This window comes from Balaenoptera borealis (genome assembly GCF_965194805.1).
Source record: "Balaenoptera borealis genome assembly, chromosome: 15".
NCBI lineage: Eukaryota > Metazoa > Chordata > Mammalia > Artiodactyla > Balaenopteridae > Balaenoptera > Balaenoptera borealis.
Genome location: NC_138871.1, coordinates 41572372 through 41584571, shown reverse-complemented (window position 1 = coordinate 41584571; position 12200 = coordinate 41572372). Strand labels below are relative to the sequence as shown.

The 12200-nt window shown below is 37.1% G+C and overlaps 1 protein-coding gene across 1 annotated transcript in view; it reads right to left on the bottom strand.

Annotated features, from left to right (window-relative positions):
• Window positions 1-358: 358 nt before the first annotated feature.
• Window positions 359-12200, bottom strand: part of LOC309612449 (uncharacterized protein) — a 774344-nt gene continuing 762502 nt past the window's right edge. Inside the window, exon 7 of the transcript XR_014235131.1 lies at window positions 359-5245. The gene's annotated coding sequence lies outside the window, so the exon portion shown is untranslated. The remainder of the gene's footprint in view (window positions 5246-12200) is intronic.

The following is a 12200-nucleotide window of genomic DNA, read 5'->3' as shown; positions in this document are numbered from 1 at the left end:
TGCATAAAGATCATACCAGAGGAAACAGTCTTTGCCATGCTCTGCTCCCCTACTGCTCTACCAATATCATTCTGTAATTTAACAAGGACTTATTTAATACATAAACTTGCAAGATATAACTGGCTAAAATATCAGGGGCTTAGGTTGTGACTATTTGGAGAACTTATATCTGATATCATCTGGTATAAATTACCCAGATTAACATCCTTATTCTTTTTTTTTTTTAATTAATTAATTTATTTTTGGTTGCATTGGGTCTTCATTGCTGCGCACGGGCTTTCTCTACTTGCAGCGAGCGGGGGCTACTCTTCGTTGCAGTGTGCAGGCTTCTCATTGCGGTGACTTCTCTTGCTAATACCTGATATACTGTAAGTACTATAGAAGAAAGTAAAAAAGGGAGTGATAACCCAGATACAGTTAATATTAACAAGCAGTCCCCTCCAGTGGCTTTTCTTGAATCCCTTATGTATCCAAGATGCGTTTATATGTCAAGTGTCTTTACCCACCTGAGTTGTTTTGTTTTTTTTTTTAAATAATTTTCCAACTATCTTCTCATTTTTTTGGTATACGTTTGCAGTTTTTTCTAGCATGGTTTCTTGATGTCATCGTAACTTTATTATCAACTTTAGAAAAGAAACAGATGAACAGATTTAAGCCCTCCCTTACATAAATAGGCTCTTAGTTTGCAACTGGAGCGTATCCAAATTTTTCCCCTTCAGTGTCTAAAAAGATAGGTAAGAAGCAGTCAAATCCATGTCTGTCTCTGCAAAAGGGATAACGCAGTTGTTCTTCTTGTACAATTCCTATTCTCAAGCAACACTGGACTCTTCTTCTTTGATTAATCCGTTTATGTAAGGCTATGCAATTTTTCCCCAAAAAATGGTCTGAAATGATGAGAGACAGCGGACAGAATAAGAAGGCATGCCAGACTAAAGCAGGCATCTGCCCCTATATTTGTTACTTAGCCCCTCTGAGCTTCAGTTTCCTCCTTTGTAAAATGGATATAATACCATATATGATTTGGTGCACAATTTATAGTCACTGAGATCATGAATTAATTATTATTGCAATGCTTTATTTTACTATGTTAGTTGTGTTTTCTTTATTGGTTTTATCAAAAATCTACATTTATCCATGGAAGTATGCTATGTAGGTGAGTTCCATCTTTCATGTGTGGTGAGGCAGGAGAGGGTTGAGGACAGTTGATCTTAAGGAATGGATGGATTGCATGCCCCTCAGGAATGCCTCCATAGATATTGTCTTCCTCACTTGAACTTCTGATATGTCCTCAGAGGCAGAGAGCTCACAGCTGTGTTCCCTGACAAGTATGCAGTGTGCTGTTCTATGCCTAAGGTTTGTGCAGAAATGTAAGGTCCAGCAGTCATCCATACTGACATAAAGTTTGACATTCTCTTATGAATGTTAAAGAGCCTGACAAGGACACTTGGCTGAATTGAAGGCCATCTTTCCTTCCTGTGGAAGCAGTTCACAGAAGTCTTTGTAGTCATGGACAAGTTTCTCCTGAAGTGGTTTTGGGTCACCACTGGCACACAAACAAAAGTACAACCAAGACCCTGGTTACCTAGATCATAGAGCATGACTCTAATAATCTTAATCTAGACAATTTTTAAAGCAGATGTAACCAAATGCCTGCCTCAGTCATAACAAAATAAATAAAGATCACAAAAGGGAAAGCTATCATAGAATGTGTAAGTCTCAACATTCAGACTTATTACATACTCTCCAATGAGGATCTCTTGGTATTGAATATGTTAATTTGCTGTGTCTCCTCATTCATGAGTGTCTGTGGCAGCATTATGAAAAGTCAATGAGGTCTACAATGGTGAGTTTTCTGCTTTTAATTTTTCCACATTGATTATAATTTCTAAAATATGGAAGGATGAAACATATTCTGAATCATCTACTAGACTACCTTATAACTAAGTAGTGCCACATGATTTCAGTGCTCTGGTTTATCTGTGAGTTTACTGTCATATTGATCCCCAGTGATAACATACAGATAGAGATTTTCTGGCTGGCTTTAGGTGATCATGTCCTAATGTTAATGAGACAGCGTTCATCATGTGTCTGCTATGGTACTCTTGTTGGATTCTTTTACTGATTATAAAGGCAAAACTTCTCTTTTATAGTGATCAGCTACAATTGAAAGATATTTTCACAGACTAGGATTTTAGCTTCATAATTTATTTAATAAATGTAGAATGTTTTGACATCATGAAAATGACAGCGTGGTGGAATAATGTTCTACATTAATTGTCACAGGTTAATGAGAAAAGAACAGAGGCAGACTTAATATATAAATGGGATTTTTGTACCAAATGAAGAGTAAATGACATCACAACACCTAGTAAAAAATGCCAAAGGCTTGATAGTTGGTCAAATAGAGAATTCTGGTTGAATAATTAAGTCATCACAGGGCATATAGTGGCATAAGCATTACTGAACTCAGAAATCCATGCAGAGCAATAGGTGCCATCCATGTTTCTCACAGATGTTCCTTCCAGACCCATCTTTGTACATCACAACTTGCAGTAGTTCATGAGGAGTAAGTGGTAATAAACAATGAGGAATTTTCCATTAAATTATATTTTAAGGTTATTTTTTAGTATTAGTTTTTGGGTGGACTGCTAAATGGATGGGCCCATTAAAACAGTGGATTGTGGTCTAAATTACCTATTCTTTGAAGAGGAAAGATGACTACAGTGATGACTATGATTTAAGGAATGGTCCATCAGGCTCAACATTACAACTATACAAGTTTAAAGAAAATGAATCAAATGCCATGTATGTGTGTGTGTGTGTGTGTGTGTGTGTGTGTGACAATTGAACCCACATAGATCATTTAGTTCAGCAAAACATCATCATCTGCCACGTCAAATTATTTGAATAGTTTTAGCTACATAGTTTTATTTGTATATGTTAAAAGATAAACTGAGAATATTAAATTTTTTAAGAGTTTATTTGAGCACTTTTTTTTCTCAGATATTATTTTTTTTATTGGGGTATAGTTGCTTTACAACTTTGTGTTAGTTTCTGCTGTACAGCAAAGTAAATCAGCTATATGTACACATATATCCACTCTTTTTTGAATTTCCTTCCCATTTAGGTCACCACAGAGCCTTAAGTGGAGTTTGCTGTGCTATATGGAAGGTTCGCATTAGTTATCTATTTTATACATACTAGTGTATATATGTCAATCCCAATCTCCCAATTCATCCCACTCCCCCTTTCCCCCCTTGCTGTCCATATGTTTCTTCTCTACATCTGTGTCTTTATTTCTGCCTTGCAAACAGGTTCATCTGTACTGTTTTTCTAGCTTCCAGATATATGCGTTAATATATGATATTTGTTTTTCTCTTTCTGACTTACTTCACTCTGTATGACAGTCTCTAGGTCTATCTATGTCTCTACAAATGACCCAATTTCATTCCTTTTTATGGCTGAGTAATATTCCATTGTATATATGTACCACATATTCTTTATCCATTCATCTGTCGATGGGCATTTAGGTTGCTTCCATGACCTGGCTATTGTAAATAGTGCTGCAGTGAACACTGGGGTGCATGTGTCTTTTTGAATTATGGTTTTCTCTGGGTATATGCCCCATAGTGGGATTGCTGGGTCATATGGTAATTCTATTTTTAGTTTTTTAAGGAACCTCCATACTGTTCTCCCATAGTGGCTGTATCAATTTACATTCCCACCAACAGTGCAAGAGGGTTCCCTTTTCTCCACACCCTCTCCAGCATTTGTTGTTTGTAGATTTTTTGATAATGGCCATTCTGACTGGTGTGAGGTGATACCTCATTGTAGTTTTGATTTGCATTTCTCTAATAGTGATGTTGAGCATCTTTTCATGTGCCTCTTGGCCATCTGCATGTCTTCTTCGGAGAAATGTCTGTTTAGATCTTCTGCCCATTTCTGGATTGGGTTGTTTGTTTTTTTGATATTGAGCTGCATGAGCTGTTTGTATATTTTGGAGATTAATCCCTTGATTTGAGCATTTATTGATTGGACTCGGGTAGTGCCAAATCGGAAGTTCTTAGGAACCCTCCACTAACAGGAGTCAAGGGAAAGACTTATATAGAGAAACTGTAGAAGCAAAGAAAGGAAATTATTTGATTGGCTATTGCTTAAAGTCTAGTTGGCTGTTTGTGATTGGTTGTCCTTAGTGTTTTCATTTGGTAACTTGGAGGCATTTACAGGTTGAGATTTTGGTTTGCTTATGGAGGTCACCATGGCATTAGAGTCTAACAGCCTTCTTGTTTAATTAATTTAAAATATAATATGAAGCTTTGTTTAGATTTTTACAATATATGAATTATAAGCATGTTTGCACATAGTTAAAATATAATAAAAAATAATTTAAGACAACAATGAAAGATTACAATTTTTTCCTCCAAAAGTTTTCTTTACTTTATTCAAGTACTATATAAGATATTTTTAATGGATAAAGGTTTTAGTAGTAAAATTTAAGATTGATGGAATGCCCATTATACATACATAATTAGGTCTTACTCTTCTCATTTTAAAAATAGAAAATTATATTCCAAAAGAATAAATTACTTGTCCAAAGTCATACAATTACTAAGTAGCAGAACAAAGATTTGAAGTAAAATATGCAGGGTTGCAATTTCTACTCTTTTCTCAAAACAATAAATGTCTCACAGTTTTAGCCAAGTAAATATAAGAGGGACAGTTAACAAAAATAATGAGTTTGGTTTTGGAAAAGTTGACCAGTAGTTCCTATTCTTTGATGGTGATTGTACTCTAGGTCCAGGAATTTGATGAAGCTGTAAATCATTAGAATGAATGATTACTTGCATGAGAATAAAGAGCATTCTACACTAGCTCAGAAGTACTCATTAAAAGTGGAAAATATTTAGCAACTGCTGCATGAATATCACTCATCTTCCACTTTTAACATGATATCAATATTCACTATTAACAAATGTGATTTATAGGGAAAATGATTGCTTTTCTACTCCTCCCCCTTCTCTTCTTCCTTCTCCTTCTCTTCCTTCTTCCTCTTGCTGTTTCCCCTCCTCTCCTCCTCTTCTTCCTCCTCCTAAACCTCCTTCTTCTTCACTTTTTTGCTCTGTTCCTTTCTCCCACCTCTGGTCTCCTGATGTCACTGTCCGCCTCTAGAGACATTTCCCTCATGTTGATCTTCTAAGCAGGAAACTTTGCCTTCATAGAGTGACTTAGAGTGATACCAGCTCCACTGTCCAGGGCAAGAGAAAAGAGTTTCATTTGTCTTATAGGTGGATTATAATGTCCCAACAATTGAGAATACAAAATTAACACTGGAAGACAGTATTTGCTGGAGGGAATGAATATATCAGAAAGGCATAAGATCTTTTCAAATAAAAGCAAATCAAATATTTATTGAGCAACTACCATGTGCAAGGACTAGAGTAGTAGGTAAAAAATGAAAACAAGGATAAGGCAAGCCTTGTCTTCAGATTGGGCATACAAAAATGTAAATTACAATGCAAGCTAAATAGTTGCTCAAGACAGCTATAAAAAAAGTTAAAAAGAGATATAAAAGTAATTTAAAAATAAATAGTGAAGGCTAATGTTATAAAGTTGAAAGAAGACGGAGGTAGAATTTGAATTGTATCCGGAAATTTTACAAGAATTTGCATAATTGGAAAAGGGAAAATATATTAGTGTTAGGACTGTTGTTGGAAGAAAGTGCTGAATTATTTTGATCAAGTCTCTGTATAATTAGACAAATCAATAACAAAATGTTTTAACAAAACCCCAAATCACTAGTGAAGATCTCCATTTGAAGAAATTGTATATTATTATCAGGAAGAGTAGGGATAGTAGTATTGGTAACAGTAGAAAGAATAGTAGTTAGTTATGGTGGTAGTTACCACATATGGAAACCCTACTACATCTACTACATGCCAAGAACTGTAAACAGTACTGTAGACCCATCATGAATCTAAAAGATTAAATGTGGCAGGTCATGAGTGGTAACTATAAATTGTTTATTTTTTTCCTTAGCTATTGGAGTCCATCTTTTACATTTAAACATGCATTACCTTAAGTCTTAGAAATTGTCAGAAATACTATTTGTATGGGGAGAAAAGGTATTATTTTGGCACCAGGCAAAATGAAAACAGTTCTTTTTGCACACATGTTTCCAGTTTTGCTGCTTAATTTTGGAAAGAGGTAATTCTATGTCAAAATTAGGCCGAGTGAAAAATGCACGCACAGTAATCTTCATTTTCATTATCTGGAGTAGTTCAAAAGGCTCAAAAAATGGAACTATTCTCAGAGAAAGGAATGCATGTTCAGGTAATTACAAATAACAGACGCATCTGGTTATCTTAATTGTTTGGGAATGTCTCAATTAGCTGAGAATGTTTTCATGATGACTTGGAGACAGTGAAAATTTTTCACAGCAGATAGGATTCAACAGTGAGTGGAAATATAGGCAGCTCACCCTGAAGTCTATTTATGACTACAGAATCCATTCAAAGATCCGTATCTTTTGGATTTTATTTGCCTGTAAAGGGAATAGAAATGTTATTTTGTTTTGTTTTGTTTTGGTCTCTGCAGCTTCATGGTTGATCTGAAGAGGAGGTAGGACTGTTGATCCTGTGGACGCCTAGGCTAAGGCAAGGCATGCCAGCCTCGTATTTTCCATCTTGACCACAGTTCCATTTCTTAACAGAGGTTGCCTTCTCAATGAAATTTGAGTTTTAGGCTTCACTGAAATTTGATTCTCAGGTTTACTCAGTAATTTGGGCTTGCTCCTTGAGAAGCTTAGAATGATCCCAAAATATAGGTGCATCCTCAATCTTGTTTAGGACTGATGGTTTTTGGATACTTTGAAATAATTCATATTCGTATACTCTGGTCAGTTACTCAGCAACATTGCTTATCTTAGACCTGCCACCATAGGATTGCTACCATACCCTATCATGCTTCTAGGAGGTCAAATTCATTCCAGATCCTGGTCTTTTCTGAGTTTTACTTTTTTAAATATTGTATTTGTTTTTTAAAAAAGAAACAGACTTGTCAACTGCAGGACAGTGCATAAGCAATTACCATGATGTCCAACAAATCCATGTCTTGTACTCCCAAGCTTCCTTCCTGGATGAAAATGCCCCTCTACCCAACTCCCTTGCTTTGTGGTTTATTAATGTAGATTAAAAGAGATGGGCTCATCTGTTACAGGGGCAATTTCCAATGCGACTATTTAGAAATGTTCCAAGAGAGATTTTTCCAATCTTGACAAACACTCTCTAAAGCCAGAGGAAACTTTTCATAATTCTTAGTGAAGAGGTTATGAATTATTAGATCTCACTGATTCTTTGCTTAATAGCCACTTTACATAGAAAACATGATCTGGATTAAATCCTATAGACAGAGGGAAGACACACCTGGGGGGATTAATCTAACCAGCAAGCAGATGCCCTGTTGTCCCAAACAAATTGTGATCAATATTATTTATCTGTCAGCTCTTGAAATAGAACATGGACTACTCCACCAAATCTTTCTTACCTGTAGGGATTAGCAGGGGAAACCTAACACTCTGGCGGTTAACTACTCCTATAAAAGAAGTCAGCATCTTCCTAATTTTTCAGTGCAGCTCCACATGTATACAGCATAAATGCTTAGGAAGTATTAAGGAGGGGTACAAATGAAAGGGAGTGGGAAATAGGGAGATGTTCAGGAAAGAAATGGTTGACTTCCTCTCAGGAATGGTAGGATGTAAGATTTTGGTGCTTTAACCATCTTTCAACTTCTAGCCTATAGGTACACCTTTTAAAAAGTAGAGCCTACACCTGCTGTTTATCAGAGCCTTACAAAGTCACAAGGATCTCTAGTTAATAGGCATCTAGTCAATAGTATTTCTTCTTAAATTCTGGACTCCTAGAAGCAAAAATATTAGTGAATTAGTACATTAAGTCATGGATCCCATATGGACCAAGGCTCTGTCTCTCAGGGCTTCTCTCCTGCCTCACATTTTCTCACCCCATCCTTGCTTTCCCACTGTGGAGATATTAGACAATTCATTGTTGGATTCTGTACAAACTCTTCATGTTTTGGAAGATAGCAAGCAATCCCTTTACTTACATAGACTGAAAACCTTTTCTTTGTGAATGAAATATTAAGTGGCTGTCATGTAGACATAAAACCTACCCTCGAGGAACATCTTCTTACCCCTTATTCCATGTCTTTTCACCAAGAAGTACACTAGCTTTGGCCCCTTCCCTTTAATATATACCACTATCCTTCAGGGTTTCCAATTTTCACCATTCCTAAATCTGCCAGAATTGTTATCCATGTCAGAAAATCCTCTACAATTGTCTTCCCTTCAATACCTATCCACCCTTCAGGGTTCACTTAAGTCTAACCCCTCCCAACTGCCTTGAAGCCTTTGATTACTATTCTAGTTTCTAAAGACCTTCTATCTCAGAAGAGTTATAGTATTTAGTTCAGCAGTGGGTAACATGAACATTCAATCAAACCCAGTGCTACTTGCTTTACTGTGTATATAGTGAGAGTAGTAATCTTGCTTAGAACAGGAATATGCTTTATGTATTTAGTACTATGTTTGGTCAATAATAGGTTATCAGGTAGGATAGATTAAGGGGAGAAAATCTGCCAGGCTGCAATCCTAGAAAGAGTCTTCCAATGGTGGTTCTGAATGGATGTTTTAGACCTTATGGAAATGAAAGTTAAATATTTAAGGATATGTTGGCAACTGGCTGGTTTTATTACCAATGGAAGAGTCCAAAAATGTTCATAATATAAAAAATGTCAGAAATGACATTATAGATCATGGAGACCAATATTCACTTATTACAAACTTAGGAAGCAAAGTTTCAGGCATTGTTCCTAATTCAGTTGTTAATATATTTTGGTTTTCAAGGTTCAAAATGTAGGTGAATTAGTGCTACACACTCGTAGACAAACATTGATGAAGAGAACACTAAGACTGACACTAGGCGAGTGACTCAGAATCAACTCAACAGAAATAACTCCCAAAGCAGAGGGAAGAAGAGTCTGCTGCTCTGTGGGGTAGCAGAGAGGGTTCAGCCTTCAGAATCACAGAGAACTGGCCTTAAATCTCAACCATGTGGCTTGGACAAGTCACCTAACCTCTCTGAGCCTCTGTTTCTTCACTTGTAAAGTGGAAGTAATAATAAATACCTCACAAAATCAAATGAGATTGAAATTCAGGTAAAACAAAAGTCTCAGGGTTTAAAAGCTGCTGAATATAAATGCAGTCTCATTAACAATATTACTCAAATATTGATGCCCCAATACCAATCTCGTTTCTGCAGAAAAACTAAACTTACAGAGTTCTTCTTCCCAAATATTTCCCAATTCCAGGGTGACTTTCCTTTGTCCACTGATCTGCCCTAATTTTCCATCCTTGCTACAATGATCTCAGCCGAGACTCCACAGAACTTAGATTCAGAAAGTGCCCCAAGAAGTCCTGCTCCAAGTTGAAGCCTTGTTCCCTTTATCACTGAGGTGCTGGCTGCAGTAGAAACCTCCTCACTACCTTGCCAATGGAGTGAGAGCCAGTGCCATGGCATGGGACCAGGGCACTGGCACTTGGTGTGCTTGCCTCTGAAGGCAGTGGAACTTGATGGACTAGTGAGTTCCATCTTCACACTCACAGAGTCAGGATGAAACTGGCCCTTTGTAGGTTTGTTTGGATTGGAGGAGGGAGGGTAGGGTACCACAGCAAGGTTTGATTGAGGTGTGACATATTACATCTTTTAATTTTGGAGTTTTTTCCATTGAGAAATTATAACCTCCTTCTGCCAGTGCTATCAGACAGGCTACCAGAGTAGCTGGAGAAGACTAATCCTGATAACCACCACTAGGTTATACCCAGGACCAACATTAACTTCTGGCCCAAGCTCTGTTACCTGCCTGGGTGTCAGACTTTATCTTTGCTTACGATACAGGGTCTCATTGGTCCCGTTAATTCTCCCTGTGATCTAGTCTCCATATGGACCTCTACCCAAGTCTGTCTGTCTGTCTGCCTAACTATCCATCTATCTGTCTATCTTTCTAAGTTCCCATATTCCCAGGAGTCTCTTCTATGTAAAATAGGTAGGCACAAAAGACAAGTGGATTCTTGTCCACCTGGCTTAGTGCATGGATGTCAAAGCATTGAATAAATACTTGATACATACTATACACAAAAAAAGAAAGTCAAGAGCAAGAAGTTTGGAGAAGTAAAGAGTAGGTAGGCCATATGAGCACTTCTCCAGAAAACTAAGCTGACATTAAACACTTGTTGTTGTTTTTTTTTCCCAGTTGAAATAAACTGAAAGCTGTCTGAGCTTCACCTCTGAGTATGAAACAGATAGAAAGGTTTTCATGTTAATTGGATAATTGGTGAGCTGCTATCAATTCAAATTTCAAACAACTTTGAGGTTGTTGACTTGTTTGTTTTTAATATTCCTGATATTAAAAACTGCCTAATATTCCTAATCAGTGCTCTTCTACATACTACATGGAGGAGGAAGATTGGTGGGCACAGTTAGAGAAGCCTGGAAAAAATCTAGAAAATGACTTCAAATAGAAAAGTGTCTCCATTTTTATAAGAAAATAATGGAATTTTAGCATAAGAAGGCTTAACTCCTTGATATCACATTCTGATACACTACATTTATAGATGAAGACACTGGGGCAGAGAGAGGTTATAAGTGAAACCAAAATATTATTCCTCAGAGTTTTAAGTAGAAGCCTAATTAGTTTAAGAAAGTCTTAAGAAGAGAGCTGAACTTATGACATTTTTTAGACTTTCTGGGCACAGCATGTAAAATCTCAACTGGTGAATCTTCAGTTTCTGCTTAGTATAGACAGGACCAAGATTATGGTCAACAGTCATTATATATATTGGATCTTATTTTGAGAACACTGATATTTGCAATTTGTAGATGGTTTATTGGGGCTCAGGGGCAAACATTTGTACAGCATTGTTTAATTTTAGAAGGGACAGAGTTAAGTATGTTAGAAACGGTGATAGAAAAGAAGGCAAGCATTCTCCTGACAGGAATGTGTCCTGACATTCCACAAACTGAGCTGCAGGGAGGTATGAGCTAGCTTCACCCTTCTGATCTCCACAACATTTGTAAGGTGACTTTGCAGCTCTACCTATCATGAAGTGGGGTCTACCTACCACTGGGAATCTGGACTGGCTTTGTGACTTGATTTGACCAATAGAATATGGCAGGAGTGACAACATGCCAATTCAGAACCTAGGCCTCAGGAAGCCTTGTGGTCTCTCTTTCTCTCTCTCTCTGTCGCTATAAAAAAGCCCAGTCTAGCCTGGAGGAGGAGAGAACATGAGAAGCAGAACAAGTTAGCCAAGTTTTCCTAGTTGAGGCTCCAGATGTGGGACAGAACCAGCTAAGACTGCAAAGCTACCTCGCTGACTTGCAGCTTAACTCAGATGCATGCATGAGCAGTGCCGGACCAGTATGGTCCAGTGGCCTGACCCATAGCCTCATGAGCAATAATAAATGGTTACTATATGAAGCCACATCATTTGGGGAGCGGTAGTTATTGTGAATCATTATTGTGACAATAGACCAGTGATACAGAGATGTATGTGTCTGATAGTATTAGCTCCATCTATAATATTAGTTTAGCCCCGACTTTTGGTGAAGTGGATTAGATGTCACTAATTTGACTGTAGAGAAAAACATAAGGATGTGAATATAAATACATATATCTATTTTCTCTGAGTATATATATAGATAAATATATACACATACATGCAATATATGTAACCACATCGCTGTTGGTATGTTCAACTTTAAACACATCGCTGTTGGTATGTTCAACTTTAAACATATATATTTGCCTATATCTAGATAAATAGACACAAACTATAAAATCGGACAAGATGTTTTACACGGAGCTCCTCAACCTGATACATTCATCTTCATATAAAGGTAAATTACTCATTTCTCTTGTCAAGGGTTTACTAAAGGATCTGTTGGTAGCGTATCCTGTGCACTGAAATAAACTGGCTCAGGGCAGATTTATGCAGGAGGTTGGGTAACTAGCATATCTTGTGATTTAGCCAAACACAGGTTTTATATGCTCAACCATCTTTTCTTCCTCTTATCATGGTTCTGGTGGCCCTGCATGAGATTTCTCACATCAGTGGTTAGTCCCTGTAT